The sequence below is a fragment of the Falco cherrug genome, chromosome 5, assembly GCF_023634085.1.
Source record: "Falco cherrug isolate bFalChe1 chromosome 5, bFalChe1.pri, whole genome shotgun sequence".
Classification (NCBI taxonomy): Eukaryota; Metazoa; Chordata; class Aves; order Falconiformes; family Falconidae; genus Falco; species Falco cherrug.
The window spans coordinates 6,375,152-6,394,378 of record NC_073701.1 but is presented as its reverse complement, the minus strand read 5'-3'; the positions used below and the strand labels follow the sequence as shown (position 1 = coordinate 6,394,378).

Here is a 19,227-nt window from a genome sequence, read left to right as displayed (position 1 = left end):
TGGAAAGAGCATCCAACTGGAAAACCTGGTCCGCATCAAGCAGTGTGTTTTCAAGAACCCAAACGCAACCCAGCAGCGTGTTAGTGTACTCACAATCAGATGACCCTGTGTGTGCGTGCAGGTTTGTTGGTGAATGTGGTGAGTGGATGAGGGTCGGGCTCAGAGACCGAACAGCTTCAAGGTTCAGGCAGCGAAGGCCCGGCTTGGCGCTGCGTGCACCCGTCTGAGTAATCTCATTCTCCTCAGACGCCTTCTGGTTTTCAGCTGTCTTGGGTTTCTTCCTGAAAATAAACAAAGAGACCTTTGAAGGGACTGACTGCATATTTGGGAAAAGGCATTTTTAGAATCTGTTAAAGATAACTTTCTCCCTCTTTCCCCTCCCTTCTTTTCCCTTACAGGGAAGGAGGCAGAGAAGACTTTCCCCCATGCTTCTTGTTTGGAAACAAGCTGCTCCTTGTTTTGACTCTGATGCAATGGCCCTGAGACCGTGTTACAGCAAATAGGCCAAGCATGAAGCTCCTCATTCTGCCCCTACTGATGACATATAAAATGAAACTCGTCCCAGTGGTTTAGACAGTCGGAGCTCCATTTGACAAATATTAACCAAGGCTGTAGCATTCTGAATAGAGAGAGTTACACAGAAATGTAATAGAATTGTCTGAAAAGCAAACAAATATGCAAGCTTCCAGTTCAAAATGAATCAGTACAGAGACTCATATTGTAGGGAAAAGCACTGAAATATAATTTTGAGATGCAGAGGTTATCTAAGTAAAGCACGAAAATTTGCAGCCTGAAACAACAGGCTATGAGCACAGCACATGAGAGCTTGCCACACCTCCTTCCACCCAGGACCTCCGAGCATCCTGCAAACACAAGGAATTAAGCCTCTGAGGAACATTAAGGAGGTAGTTAATCAGCACCTTCGTTTCACAGATGGAGAACCCGGGGCACAAGAAGTGGTGGGCTTCGAATCACGCAGCGAGCACTCCGTTGGGGGAGGCAAGTGCCCACACCTCACCCCTTCCCCTCCATTTGACCTTTGCGGGTGCTCCCTGAGGCACCTTGCCCAGCCAGCTGGGGCCACAGCCTTCTGCCAGGGCCACTGCTGCCCTGGCCCAGCATGCGGCCATGGTGCCCAGGTGTCACCCAGCAGCTCCTGCTGTGTGTGGGGAGGCCACGGCCGCGCTTGTGAGAGGGCAGCAGGAGCCAGGGAGGCTGAAGCCGTAGATAAAACGCGTCTCTCTCCTGCTGGCAGGGCCGGCAGCGGCAGGTTGCCCTGGGAGCAGGCCTGTCCAAGGGCGCACCTCACACTGCCGGGTGACCATGGCTTCAGGGCTGCATCCAGCCTCAGCAAGGGCCATCCCGGAGGATGGGGGTGCCCCTGGAGCCAAGGTGGCCCTGCCCCGCGTCTGCCCTGGCTCCCTGTGTGCCGGCACAGCCCCTCTCGTCAGGGACGGGCTCTCCGCCAGAAGGGCCAAGGCTGGAGCCCCTTCTCCCCACAGGGCCTGCTCTCCTGCATCCCACCTAGGCCCGCGGGCGGCCGGCACGCCGAGGACTGGCCTGGCCTCTCACTTTTGAAACAGCTCGGTCCCAGAGCCGAAGAGCCCCGTTCCCGCGGAGCTGGCGGGGGGCACACGGCGGCGCAGCGCCCCCGGCCCGCCCGGTTGCATAAGGGCGTTATGTAAGGGCGGCACGGCCGGCCGCGGGCAGGGCGCCATTTCCCGGCGGCCGCCGTCGGGGGGCAGCAGCCGCCCGGGCCCGGCCCGGCACGGCCCGGCGAGGCGCCTCCTCGGCCGGAACGTGAAAAGCTCTAGGATAGGAGGGAAGAAAAACCTGTCATTACCATGAAAACGTAAATCAAACGGGCCAAAAGGAAATAAACCAAATCCTTCCCCCTCACAAAGCGCCCTCAGGAGGTGCTGGGCCCGGTCAGCCGCTGGCACCCGCCCTGGGCTGCCCAGGGCTGAAGGGATGGCCCTGGGTTGGCCAAAACGCAGAAAAAGGCGCTCAGTCCCAGATGGTTTTGGGGTGCTGCAGGGCAGCTGAGCTCTGCAGGTGAACCACCGCCAACAGAGGGTCATGCTGATAACCCCACTGCTGCTGGCAGCTCTGATGTGGTTTGGATTACCGGGGCTAACAATCCCCACGCCATGGGATGGGCACGTAGTACTGCTGCTGTATCCTCCACATACATCAATCAATATGCTCAAAATATACCAGGATAAAGTCTAATCTGATCTAAATCAATAGCAGATGACTAAATGGACCTTACTTAAAGTTGCAGAGGTATAGCAAAGGCCTGAACTGATTTACTCCATTTTAAATGGAAGGAAAATCAAACTATTTAAAAGCATGTTTTTTTCCTGGAGAGTAAACAGAGCATCTCGTCGCTCCAAGCTCAGGCATCCTTCCGTCTGTTCCCCGTTCTGTCACTGGGATCCATCTCTTGCTACATGGATGAGGATGCATGAGATGCAGAGCTTATATATGGCAACATATATTTTTAAAGTATATGGTCTGCATACGTTTTGTTTGTAAGTCTGTGTTGATCTTTGGCATACGAACGCTGGCACACCTTCACACAACTCATTTCCAGATCCCATGACTTTCCAATGTGCAGCCAGGATGCACTGGGAGCTGTGAGAAACCTGTGTATAGAACAGTGGTTTTTTTACAGCATTGCTACCCAAGAAGCTTTCAGATAGCATGGCTTTTTGTCCAGGCATGAAAGGATGTATGTAGGGTTGGACTCTGGATGCAAGGGGTAATGAAGTCCCTTGTGCTGGGAAGCTGAACTGCCATACTGAAGTGCTGTTTTCAGCCCAGAGTTAACCCAAGTTACACACTCGGAACGCAGCCTCTGACTCCAGCTTCACCCACGCACAAAGCTGCCTTCCCCGGGCAGGACCCTGTTGTTATTTGCAGGGTAGGGGCTCAGCCTGAGCAAGCACGACTTGTTGGCCACTAGCACAGCCACACTTGCATTGCTAGAAAAGACACTGACGGATGCTTCATTGTGTGACTGATCCCCTGTGTGCCTCCCAGGCCTTCAAAATTCATTAGAGGGACAGGTTAAAAAACACTTTAGCAACAAGTAGTGACACCAGAGAGGCTGTGCTTAGCACCCCCTGCTTCTTCCTTTCCAAACCCATTTATTTTCTACTTCGCTCTTAAGGCTGACACTGTATTACCAAGATGCTCTTGTGTCATCTCTTTTCCACGTCAGAGTTCTGCAGCTTGGCGACCTGTGCTCACTAGGATGGGAAGAGAAGCAATGGTGCTGATTGGCACTAGAGGTGGTACCTCTCCACAGCAGTTCGTTTCTCTTACACTGTTTAGGCATGCCCTGCATCTCAGTACCACCTGAAAGGAATGCAGGCTTCCACATGAGGAAGGCTGAATAAGGGAAACAGTCAGTTAAGGACCCAAAGAAAACTTTTCAGAAAAAAAATAATAAAAATCCTGGGGACTCTGTGATCAAAACTACCTATGAAGAAATCCAAACACGGTTCTTCTCCAGTCTGCTATGTCAGACTGCTGTTGCCAACAAAGGACAATGGGCAAAGCCAGAAAAAGCCTGCTATTGCTGTAATTATATTGCTATCCTTTTGTTCTACCTTATCACCCATCTAGAAAGCTCCTATTGCTATGATCTTCACCTATATATTCTAATTAAATATTCTTATGTTCACTTACATAGTCTACTTCTATTGCCATCTTATTGCTATAGTCTTCACAGGGAGAGTTAAGCGCTGGATCAGGTTGTGGCATCTCAGTCCTTAGAGATTTTCAAAACTTAATTGAACAAGGCCCTGAGTAACCTAATCCAACTTGGAAGTCAGCCCTGCTTTGAGCAGGGAATTTGACTACAGACCTCCAGAGGACCCTTCCAACCTAATTTTTTTTCCTGATTGCACACTTCTGTGAACGCTTCCATCAGCAAGCTCTCTAATATATCTCCATGTTCCAGAAGACAAAATGGCACACTAATTGTATTATGAGTATGACTTGTCATAGCTATGTCAAAAACTCTTGAAAGCACAGAGGTAGGAGCAAGAACGAAATAAGTAATAAATAGTTTGCGGAACATTCCCAAATTATACCTGTTTATGTACCATCCCTGGACTTCATTGATTGGCAGTCCTGTGCAATTATTTTAGTAGGAAGTGTCAGTCTACCTTGCTACTTTAGTTCATGTGACTATGTTCTTCTCTATAGACTAACCCTGGAAACAAGAAGTTTGCCATTTCCTTGTTAGTAACAGCAATAAAAGTAGCAACTTACTTGCAAAAGACTTGGGATGGTGCCCTTGCAGCAAGGGGCTGTATTCTGAGCTCCAGTTATCTCTGAGCTTCTTCTCCACATACACTTGTGGTACATTACATGTCTTCCCAAATATTGCACTCATTCTTAAAATTATCAGAGGGCCATCCAGCATCTTTGCTTCTTGTGAAGGACAGCAGAAGGCCAACATAGCAAAGAGATGGCACTTCTTTATATGGGCCTGATGCCCAGACTCCCAGAAGTTTGGGACAGAAAAGATGCTGACTTTTCTAAGCTAATCTGAGTCTTGAGGGTCAATGCAGAATTCATTTTTCCTACTGATTTATAAGGGGTTTACCCAGTCCATTTCTAAGCATCCTACCTACTCCATCTCTTTAAATTTTCTATCCTATATCCAGGTACTTTTTTTTTGTTAGTACTCATTTTCAGCATTTCCTTATATTTATTGTATTTTTTTCACTATGTTCATTTACAACACTTAAACTGTATTCTCTTCTTTCTTGATTGTATGCCTTCCTAATATCAGGCTAACTGTATCCAGTCATCCCTGAACTGAAAGTGCCTATCAGCACTTCCCAGCTCGTGTAAAGCAAGACGTACAATCACTGCCATCTTTTTATTTTTGTTTTCTGTCAGTATCTTCATTGCAGTGAGGCATTCCCTCCTTTCCATGTACCTTAACACTACACTATCATACAACAAGGTCTCAGATGCTGGACAACTCAGAATGCTGCAGCAACTGCAATGATCTCCGCACTGGCCGCAAAACAGAACTGGCTCCTTTCTGTTTAATTTGAAGGCAGCACGGGTAATATTTTGGATGTTCTAACCTCAAAGCTATCTAGAAACTAATTACTACCTTTTAGTTTTGGAATGCCTTTAAAAACCCTGCTATACTTCCCCCTTTTTGCTGCCACTCTCGCATACAGCTTCTCTCTCCCAACCCTCCACTTGCTCTCCACAAAGGATTTCTTTGCATGCCCTTGCAACCATTACTTGAGTTTAGAATGAATTTCCCCTCGATGAGGTAACACGTTCTCACAGTGAGGCCACCAAACCAGGTCTCTGTCAAAAATAGGCAACATGTGCTGTTGTACTTCTCACACGGCAGCTATAGCTTGAACCTTCCCTTACACAGGGAGCAGCTCTCCGTCCTGCAGAGGCACTAGGTTAGCAATGAACAAATTAGCTCAGGTAGAGGAACCAGCGTTGCTGCGCAGAACCCACAGTAGCATCCTGGCTCTCAGGGGAAGCTATGATAATGCGAGTGTATGAGAATAATACTACATAATGAACAATAATGAGGCAGTTTTCAGCCTCTGAATACAGGGAGGGCTGGGTCACCAACCAGACCTTTGTTCATCGCATATTAAACAGCATGGAGGGAACACGCCACAGGGTTGCTGATGTTGTTACAAGTGCTGCTGCTGGCTGAGTCTGCCCACCCATGTTCCAGGCATTATTTCTCCTCCTCACAGATACAGCATCACCTTCTAGTAAGTGCCCTCAGGTCAGAGATGCCTGTAGTGCCCAAGCACTGCACTTAACTCACTGGTATACAGTTTGTCTGTAACCTTAGTGACTCAGAGACTGTATATAATTTTTTAAAAAAACCCTGGCTTTTCAGATGCTAGAAATAGAAGAGTGTGAAAATAGTTCACATTTGATTTTAAGCAATATTTTTCCTGAGTGTTCTGCTGCACATTCTTCCTCTGCCTGTGTGCGACTAACACAGCTCCTGATATCAGTGCTTATCACTGCCAGTGTTGTGTCTCTTCCAGACATGACATTGACAATACATATTTAGAAACTGACAAAGTGAAAGAGAGAGAGAGAGATGAGTACAATTACTGACTATATATAAATATAAAAAAAAAAAAAAAAAACCAACAAAAAAAAAGCGCCCGGAAGAACAGCAAAAAGCATTGAAATCTGCCCAGAGACCTCACCTCAAAATTCAGGGCACACTGAACACCAGAGCGGAGGGTGAAGCTTCCCAAGAGACGCTCACTTCAAACCACCTGAGCCATCCCACTTTTCCTGCCAGAAGTGTTCCTTCAGTAGTTAAAAGTCCTGCACAAGCTGACTGCCTGAATATTCACACAGCTTCTCTGATGATTTTGCAGCCACATTGATCTTCATGCTGTTACAGCTATATGACTGGCAGTTTGTTTAAAATCTCTGATTGCAAGTTTGTGTCATACAATGGAAAACACAAACTCCTGAAAACATTGCCATAAAATGTAATACGAAAGAGAAATCCCCACAGAACACTGCAGAGCAAGAATGGGAGACACAGAGAACTGACAAAAGAGGCCCAATGTTCTAGTGCAATAAAAGCCTGGAAAATTTAATCAACACAGAAAAGTAAAATAAACTCCAAAATCCCTTACAGGAGACTGATTAACATAATTAAATTAAACTCAGGGATTAAGTTAAACTGAGATTGAAATTTGCTGTGTCTGTTTCAGGCCTGAAATGGGGGTTATATGCCCCCAAATATGTCCACTTTTCCCATCTAAACCACAACTCCCATAAAGTCAGGCCCTGACTACAAAACCTGCCTGACTCAGAGCATCTCGGCTACAGCAACACCGTGACAATACTGGCAAGCATTGAGAATTGATCATAAGCAATCAAAACTATGAGATCTAGGGGGAAAAAAAGTGCAAATAACAGGTAAGTGGTAATTTCAGAGCATTATAAAACCACAACACAAAGTCAAAATTCTCTGTGCAATCTCTGTACTCTGTGCAAAAATACCTGTGCAATCCCACCAAATTACCAAATTGTAATGGCCTTAAATCATAAATGACTCAAGGCCTAGAAAGAACAGCGTAAACCTTTAAGAAGTTGCAGTAAATTCAATCTGTATTGCATGAAACACGAATGAGAGGAAAGGTGGCTCATTAAAAAGTAATAAGAATGAAAAAGAAGACAAACACTCCGAAGACAAACATGGATGAACCAACTAGAACAGCACGAACTAGAGCAGTAAGCAGGGAGAACCTGCCAAACGAAAAGATACAAGCAGATCAAACCAGCCATTGCTGAACTATGCTGTGAGGCTACAACTTAAATATTTAACAGTTTTTTATTGACATATTTTTTGCCCATGTATTTCCTTGCAAATTTCAAAAGCAAAACTTAGCTTACCCTCATCAGTAATGCTCACAGGTGCTGCAATTTGTTTTTGTTTTTTAAAGATGTCTTTTTTTTTTTTTTTTGCTGAAACAAGAAGTCTTTTATAAGAGATAAAATATACTTACAGTGGTTTCCAAACGGTATCACTCTTCAGGTAAATTACTCCAAGCCTTGGACCTAGTGCAGACGTTCATTGGGGCAGGGAACAGAGAGAGGCTGTGTCTGTACCAGAAAGAACCAAAAGGAAAGGTCAGGGGGAAATAATAATTATTTACTGAGAGCAAGAAAACTTGCTGCAACACTAACTGGCACTCTCCGCCGTCAGTACAGCTGGCTGCAGCCTGGTAGTGCCGAATTCTTCCCGCTTCAGTCCCCCCAGCCCTGGCTGCAAACGCCAGCAGAGTCAGTCCCCGGTTACCCCAGTCTGCCCATGCAACCTATTCTGGTGAAGTGAGGAGGAGACGGAGGATTAGCCAGCAAAGTGCTATCAGTAGGATTCATTCTGAGAAGTTGCTCACTCTAATGGCATGAGCACGGAGCAGTGATGGAGAGCTAGCACAAACTTGGCACTCAAGTGCATCTCATCAGAACAACAAGGCTAGTCCTGTTCGGAGCAGCAACAAGCACTTCCTCAGGACTGAAAGGCAGGAAAAGGAAGGAAAAATGCTCCTTTGCTTCTTTTGCTGTCTTTACGTCACAAAAATGACGGCTCCTATCACAGCAGAAACCAGCAGAAACCCCACTTATCTCCCATCAATCACCAGGTCTACTGCAGTGAGACCAGTGAAGGAACGTTGTCAGCCTTTCAGGAAAGATTCAGCTCGGCAGCAGGTTTATGTCTGAAATCTCCTGAGCTAAAGAGGGAGCTGGACTCCATGGACTAATACAGAAAGGGATCCAAATAAAAACCTCAGCTCCAGTATTTATTAGAGGATGATTTCACCAGCCCAGACCTAAGTTTTTGGGAGTATTTACATTTTTGGGGGACTTGAATCCCTCTCTAGACTAACAGAACTCCTCCTTTGCTAGCTTCTTATGATCTTTGGGTGGCTCACTGTGGATGTTGGAAGTACGTCTGAAGTTAACATCCAGGGACAGAATTAAATCCTGCTCACTTCACTTATGCAAAGAACTCCTGGGACTTCAGCATATTCAGTCCTACCCACAGTGAAGCCAATGGTGCTATTTCCATGAATAAATGATTTTGCCTACTCAGATCAGACAAGAAAAGCAAATATTTGCTTTATCAAAGAAATCAAGAAGGTGAACGAAAAATGATAAGAGATGTAATTGTTATTTCACAGGTAGTTAATGTCACTGTGCAAGTTGGAATTTATGTCTGTAAATGCAACACAATAAAAAAACCCCACTGTTCGTGCAGCAGGAACACTGGAATGAGCATCAGCAGACACAATGAATGATTTTAGATGACACTGTAATAATGTACTTCACAAAACATACATTTGGTTTTATGTTCAATTTATACATTTTGTAATGATGACGTTTATTGATGACTGGGATATATGCTACATACTGATTTCAACAGGCTGCATGGAATCTTAGCAGCTACACTTCACAGGGGCTCAAGCAAATATTTTCTTTGATTCCATTTTTCTTAAGTTCTCCCCTCTTGGAGTCTGCTTTGAATTGCAAATTCAGTAAATTTAAACACACAAAAAAACCCTCCTCAACTTAGCCTGAACCTCCGAGTTTCACCAGGGCTTGGGAGAGGAACCATATGCTGGTGTCAGGTTAGCTCAAAAGAATTATCTAAAACAGTGACACCTTTGACCACGACCAAGGGTTGAATTTCAAAGGTGCAATAACGCCCAAGATTGCTGTAGATTTAAGTTCCTGCTAACACTCAGCATGGCTTACTTTCAAGTTCTCCCTTCCCACATCCACATACGCCCCACCTGTTCTGTTAATGCTGACCTTGCCTCTTACATCCACTTTGCACACATCAGTCTGTCTTTTATCTGGCTATTGCTCACATTTTTAAGGCATAAATCCCATGCGCCTTAGAGACTGCCCAGTGCTTCAGCTAACATGCATTTTTAACTTGTACTAGAAGCAGAAAAATCACAGGATCAGGTCTTTAGTCTTTGCTTCGGCAGAACTCCTGCTCACTTCACTCCTAATTTCACACAAGAGAAGCCTAAGAACTGCATGTACTTATCCTGCATATTTTGTCACCTCTCTCTTTGTGTCATTATTGCTCTTCCAATCTCTGGGATCCCAATCCAAGTGGCTCTCTCTTCTAGCACTGCCTAGCACTCAATCTGGCTTCACATCAAGGGTCAGGCAGACAAGTTGTTAGAGATGGGCTGTTCAAAGTCTTCTACAAAATCTGGGCACTAAAATCTCTGTGAAAGGCAACACTTAAAATATCTTCATTTTTCTCCATCATTTTTGCTATGACCTGGGAAGACATGTATCTTTTCCTCCAGTGTGATGAGCATAAAGCACTGAGATCATCAGCAGCTGATAGGTACATTTTAAGTACATAAAATCAACAAAGCTGATGGTGCTTCAGAAGACATGGGGAGTGCAACAGAGAGAGAAACACTCAAAATTTTTCTGAAAGTCTTAAATCTAGCTTGAGAAAAATTAGAGGAAAAGGACTTTTGGTCGTGTGAAGATAGCGCAAAAAGAGACAAGCAGGACAACAGGGGAATGGGATGTGTGACACTGGGTCAAGTAACTACTCCCCTCTCGACATGGGCTCCTCTACCCAGAAAAGGAAAACATTGCATTTCTGCTCCACGAGGTAATGTGTGCTTAATTAAGATTTTGGAGGATAGCTTTTCTGCATGAATGCATTCCCGTAATGCAGACTCTTATTACTTAAGTATTTCCACTAATGATAGTAACTTGGGCATTTTATATATGCTCACTTTTATTCCACCTTGCTCTTCCTGAGCTTTATCTGGTAATTTAGAGGGTGTAAGAAACATTAATCGTATTACTGTTTTTATTAAGGAAGGTTCATTTTATGATAGCAGTGATGTACTACAGATTGTGATTTAAGATGTACACTTCAGGTCAATTCTATACTGGCTTCACTGGAGTGGCAGTGGGCATAGTCAGGAGAAAATGTGGTACTTTACATAATAATGCTGATGATTAATGGGCCTCTGGACCATAACTCCATATTCTGAGGCACTGATCCTCCTTCTCCACCCTCCTGAAATTTGTGTCTTGACCCTTTCATCTCTTGTTAGCTACCTTTCCAGAGCCGTTCATTAATCAGCACCATTGATCTGATGTGGTCTGTCATATCACATTACTTAAAACACCCATAAGCAAGCATTGGCCTGACTCTGCTCTTTACACAACACACCACCACAGTGTTTCCTTTACAGACGACTTCAATATTATAAACATCCATTTCCCACTGCTCCTTGGTCCTGAAATGTCCTTTTTCTAGGCTGGTTCCCCGCAGGACATTTCTCTCTCTCCCCCTGGCTGTACTTCTTTCTGCTCACAGACACCATCAAACACCTTCAGTATTTCCTGTTTGTTAGGGGCACTCTTACGTCTGACCTGCAAGAAACAATCACAAAATAGCTTTTTCTCTTTGCTTGAGATCTGGTACCACAGCCTTTTGTTACTTCCTCTTAGTGAGTCCTGATCAAGGGGACTTAAATTTTTAGTTAATTGCTATTTATGTTATCCCTGCAATACTCTTTTCCCTGGTATCTTCAGAAGTCTGCTTCCTTGTGCTTTTTGTGTGATCCCTAGTAATGAAAAAATTAAAAGATGAGCTTCTTGTGAGCTTATTTCTGATTATTCTTATTTGCTGTGCTGGCACAGTGCTGTCTGTCACGAGGCAATGGAAAATAAGGGCTTGCTAGTGCCACAGAAGTCAGCATGTCTGATCTTAATCCACATGAATTGATGCTCTCACAATCATGATATATTTTCAGACTGAACTGTCTAGGCTAAACGCAATTCTTTTTTGGTCACTTTTTCTCTCCAGGAGTAGCTTTTTGGGTGAAATTCTTAAAGCAGCAACAAGGAGAAGATGAGAATGGCAGTGTTAACCATCAACAAATGTGATTCAGGAGTGAGCTTGCTGCATGAAATGGGTTATTCCAGGTGTATTGCACTGTTTCTTTATCAAAAGAAGGTACATCCTCTGACTAGGGCAGACTGCAGCACTTACGCTACATAAACAAGGTCAGGCCACTGGTAGGCCGTTGGCTACTTACAGGTAGATATCCAGCCACAGCATCTTGGGAGATCAAGATGGACTATGGTATAAAAAAGCCTTGCTTTCAACAGGGGCCAGAACTTGTGCCATAGGAAACATAAAAATTTATCAGTATAGGACATGCTGTCAGAAGGCCATAGCATGAATTTTTCACAATAGTCAGGGCTTCATCTAGGAGAGGAAACTGCTCATTTCTGTATTCTACTGGGAATGCTGTATGTCCACTATCAGTAATCGGGGCTGAAACTCCGAAATTAATTTGTTAATAGACTAGACATTTGCAGAAAGACTGTTTAAAAAGGCTGGACTGCTCTAGCCTGGTAAAGGCCAATTTCCCACAAGGCCATCTTTGTAAAAGTACTAGAGAAAAAATATCTCCCTGAAGTCCCAGGGGTACTTACTGAAATCTGGAATAGCAAGGCAGTTTGTAGTAAAGTCTAAATCCCACTTTTTGTCTCACAAACCCTCCATTACTTGTCCGTATCTGTTTCTTTTTGCCTTCTTTCACGGCCTTTTATCTGATACTATAGAATTTCACTTCCCTTAAGTTGAAATTATTTTCTTAAGTTTGAATTTGGCACTTGGAATAGACATTTCCCAGGTCTTACTTTCATCTGTTGATTATTCTGATATTTCTTTCTATTTGCAAGCAGTGTTCTCGATGCAGCAGCTAACCATACCTAAGAGCGAAGGTCCAAAAGGATAACTCTTCTCCCACTGACTTTCCTTTCCACTCCCCATGCTGAATGGTCCCTCCTACCCTGGGCAGCGGTACAAGGTGTCAACCCTGAACTTTTGCAAAAGTTCTCTCTCATTTCAGATGTAAATCGGAGTGCTGCCTATCTTCCACTAATGAAGATCTCATAATGCTTAGTGTGTTGGGTGTATAAACCTCACACTTGCAGAAAACCCAAGCAGAGTGTATGTCGCTCTCTTGGCTGCACCTCGCGTTCAGCAGAGCTGTGTAAAGCAACGTTAGGCAATGTTAAGCATCTCTTCAGACTTTGTGCACCTGATTTGAAACGGTGAAGATAACTGGTACCTGGAAGAGGGAACTACATGTCAGTAGTTGGTAGGCTTAACCAGACCAGAAGCAGATCACCAAAAGCCCTGATGTAACACTCAGCTAAACATTCAAATTAATGATAAAACTGACGATGCCAGACTGAACCATGACAGCGTCTCAGACAGTGAGTTAGCTTTTCACAAGCAGTAAAGAGAAGAAACAGTATCGTACATATAGATAGATATACCACATATGGTAACCATATATATATATATGGATGTCTGTATAGCTATATACACACTTTTTATTTTAAAATTACCTTATTCTACCAAAATACTGCTGGGTATAGCAACAGAGAATTCTCTATATTCTTACTATGGAGCCTTCACAATCATATCTCAACGCTGAACAAACCCACGTAGTTTTCAAAGGAATTCATTAAAGTGGGGTATGACTGAGGCAAATACATAAAGTCATTATTTTATTGATGCTGGTGTCAAATGTGGAGTAAATCTTCTGCTCTCAGTGGAAGTGCACCTACATAAGCTTTCCAGGGAACAGACTGATTGGTGGGTAGTGCTTATACACTGCTAGCGTTGTTGAGTCTTGAGCCCTAGTTTTCTACAGAAATTTAGTATTAATAGAAGCAGTTTGAGAGTGTAAACAGCCTCAGGCATTCGAGTGCTGATGCTGTATGTTACAAGGCATCAACTTTGTAGTAAGAAACTCAAAAGGTTCGTGGGCGTGGAGCAAGGTAAGAGGTTAAGGTTTTGAAGCCATGAACGCTGAAGATGGCCAGTGCATTCAGAGTACTGCCTTGTTACCAGCAAGGTGGCACTTGGACAACATGACGCTGCCTTGCTACCTTAAGCAAGGTTCTCACAGAACCAAAGGTATAGTTGTGCTGCAATTACTACCCATGTTTCTGCCACTGAAATACGAGTTGCCATCACTGCAATCACCAGGGATGAAGAAAATGTGTAGAAATTAAACTGTTACAGTAATATATCTGCCTAAGCTACTGCTTTGGCTAGATGAGCCAGATTAGCTCATGACAGATGAGCTTCATGAACATTTCATTGCCAAGGAACCCTGTCAAAATATTGGTGATTTCTTCGAATCTGTTCAACATCATGGAGATGTCAAATGAAATCTGAAAGGACATTATTTTTCAGGAAGAACAAAAACAATGAAAGCATATGAAGAGAATGAGCTGAGTTTTTCCTCCTCCCCTACACATTGCTTTGGTTTCATTGCATGCTGTCCTTGCAAATACTTTGGCATAAACCCTGAAACCCTTAGTCCCGTAGATCTTGATGAATTGAAGAAAGTACTGAATGTCCTCAAAGAACAGATTTCTATGTTTCAGCAACCAGGTTTGCAAACTGATAATGCATTTCTACCCAGATGCAGGGACTATATAATCCCAACACATAACACGATTTAATGAAGATTTACACTACTGGCACTGGTTCTGTCACTCCCTCCTGGTCACAATGGTACAGCACTTGATGCATCAATGTCTGTCCACCAAACCTGTAGTTCTTAGGCTGAAAGCTGATCTCAGTCACAAGCCTGAAGTACATTGTTATGAGTACGGAAGATAATGTACAATGGTAACTGATAATTTTTTTCCTGGTTTTTGTTTTTTGTTTGTGTTTTTTTTTTCCCCAGCTCGTTGCTTGCAGAAACTATGAGATACTGTTTACATTTGTTTGAGCTACAATTCCATGTAGGACAATGGAATACCACCAGCTATAAATTTCAATGGATTTGATCCAGCTGTCACAGAACCACCGCCCTCAAGGTAAACTAGGAAATGAAACTTCCACTCATACATCTGGCTTTCTCAAGCACCAAGAGCCAGGTTATCAAACAGATACACAGAAAAATTGAACACCCTCCTCCCCTCTGCAAAAATCTTAGCATAGTCTTGATGGAATTCCTCCCTCTCACTGAGCTTTTATTATGTGACTTGTTTTATAAGGAGAGGAAGAAACTTGCAGGATTTTTACTTGCCTTTACTAGAGGAAGATTTATATTAAAAATCATGTTTGCACGCATTCTGAGGGGCCAGGCCTGAGACAAGGAATCTTTTCCTTAAGTTTTAAGATTTGTAACACCCCTGCCCGAATGCTAAGTTAAACAATCACATTACTGACAGTCAGGAAATACACTCAAACGATTTTGAATATTCTTTTGCTTTGTTTTGGATGACTGTCTCCTGTTTCTGAAGATCTCCCTTGCCAGTCAATCATTAAAGAGTCGGTAACCAACACAGTGAAAAGACCAGGTAAAAAGCACCACGAGCATGTTTTCCCATACCATTCTTCCCCTGTGCTCGCTGCCTCTGGCCTCGAACTGCACAAATGAAAGCTTGTTTGATTTATGTCAAAAACTATATATAAAATATCACACAGGATCCACGGAGAAACAGAGTCACTCTGGGCTTTGGTTTCATTATCCATTGAGGAATAACTGACTACAGCCTTGGAGTACGTAGAACTGATCAAAGCGTTTGCTTCCTCACAAGCAAAGAGAAACCCACTGTAGATTTACTGTTTCACGCTTCAGTGCCAAAACACAATGGAAAAAGTTCTAGATGAGCATGTGAATTATTCTAAAACATTGTTCAATCAAATCTGATGGCTATGCACATTTGTGAAACTCATCATTTGAAATGTCAAGTCACTGACAGCAATGTGTCCTGAGGTGTGAGGTATATTTGTGATAATTATTTGCTTTTTAAAGTTATGTATCATCTGCATCAAAACAGAATTTTTCTTAAGTGTGCCTGATATGTAGAGATGTCAGTGCCAGCTGCATTATTCAGATCGGGGTTTTAAATACCCTGTGCCAGAAAAGCACAGAATCAGGATATGACTACAATGCCATTTTTAAGGCACTGTAAATTATTTTTCACTTTTCTCCTAAAACTGTATGCAGTGTGGCTGATGGAGAATGATTACGAACATTAATAGTAGCCAAAGTGATTTCTACTCTGTACAGTATATAAATACAGCATGATGCATTAAGGAAAGTAACAGAACAATAATTGTTATTCTTGATCCAGTATTAGCGAATGAGAAACTCTTGGGATTTATCGCAATTCAGTATTCAGCTCCCTTCTGTGGCTCTCAGAGGCTATTTCTCTGGTCATTTCAAAACTTTCTTGAATGAAACTGAAGGCAGTTGGCTCTGTTGCTGGGTAAGTTCTGCTAACGTAGGAGGGCTGTCTCCTGAGTGCTAAAAAGACCATTTCCAAATCTTCAGCATCTTCTTCCTTGACAGCAGAAGTTACTACGCAGAATGGTTTAGATGATGCTGAAATGAAATTTTACAGGAGATCCACAGTCTTCCAAGAAGGGACATGGTATGGAATGGCAGTGACTTGAGGGGACCTGATAGCAACTTCCCCACCTTTTATTTCTGGAAGGTGACACCCTACAAATAAGCACCCACCAGTGTTCACTTCAGTATCCTGAACATAACCCTTTTTCCTATCAGGAAAGAAATTCTGTGAGGAGGAGATTGGATCTTTGACTGCAGACAATCTGGGAGCTACCTTGCTCCCGATAACTCCCAACAGAAACTGTTGTAAGAAAATGGCCCAGATGAACAAAATTACGAAGGCGCTTGCGGATATTCTGCTCCCTGCCACAACCGGCATGAAGTACCGTAAGAGATGGATCAGGAATCTTAGCTGTAGGGGAGCTCAGAGCTATTCTAGTTCAATCAGATTTCACCATTTGCTCTAATGAAGAGCGCTGGCAGAAGTTCAAAGCTACTCCAGGTCTCGACTCTCCCTCCACATTACTATAAAAATGACTGTAGAAGTGTTAACTGCAGAGGAGCCAAAAGTTGTTTTGGTTCCAGCCTTTCCCAGCAGGAGTAACTGAGAAAATAGAGTAGGAGTGCTAGTTCTGCTCACAGCTCCCTCAGCCTCCTGCAGAACACCAGAGACATTGCTGGGAACAGGGCAGAGTGTGCCCAGCATTGTCCCCCCTCGCAGCTCCAGCAGCCTCAGCTGCTCCCTGCAAACGCCACCGATACAGATGCACCTGCTCAGTAACTCCAGAAGTCTTTGGAATTAGCATCAACCTCCGTTGCCGATAACCCAACGGCTGTTTGAGAGGCAGAAGGTATCAGGAGGATGGCTGTGTTCAGCCAGCATTGATTTCTTCAGCCTTTTGTCTGTGTCTGCTTTCTGTCTCGTTTGAAGGTGGTTACTGTTACTACAAGTAGCATGAATCATGTCTCTGTTAAAAAACAGAGCTTCAATTGTCTTACATAACCCCCGGTAACTGCATGTCTAATAATAGCAAACCATTTCCAGGTAGGGAATCTGTCTGTGTCCCAGACCCAGACATGCACACGTGCACACACACACACATATTCATATTACTTTTTACACCTCACTTCTGGGAAGGATTGAGCTTTTAACATGCAATATGACAGTTCTGAGCTGCAGGACCTGGCAGTTATTATTTTAAAATGCCATTTTTCACTTATTGCTTTGAGAAGCCAGGCTGGTACATGCGAACTGATCATAGCCCAAGCAGCAAAAGGGAGTGAAAAAAAACGACAGCACTGTTTGGTTTTGAGAGAGCACTGGATGGCAAAGGCCATGGTTAGATCCTGACTTTCTAGATGCGAACTTCCCTTCCATCTCTTAGAGAAGGCCCATGTTCTGATAAAGTTGGTACTTCTCATAGTACCCTTATTTTTTTCCACTCCTCAGTTTCCCCGTGGAAAAGTGAAGGATAACCTGTAACCCTCTCATTACTGCAAGGCTAACAGACACTGATGCAAATCAATGATAAGGTCTTCAAATGAAACTTCTTTATAAATTGAAAATATTCTTTCTATTGTAACCCATAAATGGTCCACAGAAAGAAAGAGGTTTTGTAGATTACTTTGGTGTCACAAGAATTCTGAACTTTCATTCAGTAGGAGGTCAAGGAAGAAATTCTTGCCAGTAATGTTGCTGCTGTTCTGGGAGATACTGAAATGCCTATCCTTTTGCCAAACAAGAAAAAATCTTGCTGCAGAAAATCATGCCAGCAGGTCCATCAACTTCAGTATCCTGATTCTGGTTAATAACAAACACAGGACTCTTCAAAGGGAGAGAATCACAGAGTATCTCAAATTAGAAGGGACCCATAAGGATCACAGAGTCCAACTCCCTGCTCCTTGCATGACTACCTAAAACTAAACCATATGACTGAGAGCATCGTCCAGACACTCCTTGAACTCTGAGGCTTGGTGCTGTGACCACTTCCCTGAGGAGTCTGAGCATACCTGAGCATCTAAGCTTGAATTATACGCTATTAGCAACATAAGAGCCAGACTTCAGCCATTCCGAAGTTCTGTATTCTCTTGGTTTAGGAGATGGATTGGAGCCAGGGATTTGGAAAGTCAATTGGACTTCTGGATCTGTTCAGCTTTGAGAGTTCAGTTTATGTTCATCTCTTCACGTTGTGGGAATGTAATAAACAGGTAAAAACTTAACTGATGACATAACAAAAAATGTACTCCTTCAGCTTTTATTTCTAAACCTATTGTCTTTCTCTGCTCAGATAATCTTTCTTGAAAGTTTGTTGGAAGTACTTGAAAACAATAAAGCTTAGTGGATCAGATGTCAGGCTCTGGTTCTATGCCTACTCCTGACCAAGGCATACCATATACCCAGGCAGTATCTTTGGAGGAATTGTTACTTGCCTATTTCTCAGGATCTACGGACAATAACTGACAATTTGGTGTTGTTATTATGGGATCAAGCACCTTACTTATTTACGAGTCCTTGGATCCACAAATCACCTTACAGTAAAATCAGAACTGAACTAAACCTAAATTGTGTTTGATCTCACAAACTGACTGGTCTGGTCAACATTGCAGGCTGGCTTTCATGGATGCTCTCCCACCAAGTTAGTCCATAATACTCCTATCATTTCAGGCAGATTTCTTGGCATACAACAGGGAAAAAAATGGACTGGTATGTTTATTTGTTTTTGTTATCAAATAAAAGCCTATGGTTCAGCAGCAATAAACCTATTGTTAGAAGTCCAAAGACCCAAGCAAGTGAAAAAACCAAATCAAACAAGAAACCTGCTAAGTTGTAAACTGTAGTTTATCAGTACCATGCAGTCATGAGCTGACTGTGTTACTGCCCTAGGGTAAGAAGTTCTTGCCTTTTCTGTAGGAAGTCAAATTAATTTGCCTTCACTGTCTAGTAATCCCCTTGTCAAGCATTAAGAAATCCAGATCATGGCCACTCTATGTTACAATGTACTATTTCGAAAGTTAGAAGAGAGAAAGGAATGGAAACCATAGATCATGCATCACTTGCTGAACTTGCAACATTCCTGCTAGAAAAACAGTATTAGTATTTTAATTGCAGATCATAACACTATGTCCCAGATTCTGGCTAAGCATCTGAAAACGCAACGGATCTTGTGCATCCAGATTATTTTTATTAGGACTAAAACTCCTGCAAGAAACACTTTCACTGGTGGGCCCAGTAAAGGGTTAAACAAAAGTTGGACTCAAGTTTACGAAGCCATCTGAACTGGCTTCA

General features: G+C 43.2%; 1 protein-coding gene across 8 annotated transcripts in view; it reads right to left on the bottom strand.

Annotated features, from left to right (window-relative positions):
* ZBTB20 (zinc finger and BTB domain containing 20) overlaps nucleotides 1-19,227 on the bottom strand; it is a 519,668-nt gene that overhangs the window by 57,951 nt on the left and 442,490 nt on the right. For all 8 annotated transcript variants that reach the window (XM_055712470.1, XM_055712467.1, XM_055712471.1 and 5 more), the window contains 2 exons: nucleotides 7,554-7,650; nucleotides 94-281 (listed from right to left, as the gene is read on the bottom strand). The gene's annotated coding sequence lies outside the window, so the exon portion shown is untranslated. The remainder of the gene's footprint in view (nucleotides 1-93; nucleotides 282-7,553; nucleotides 7,651-19,227) is intronic.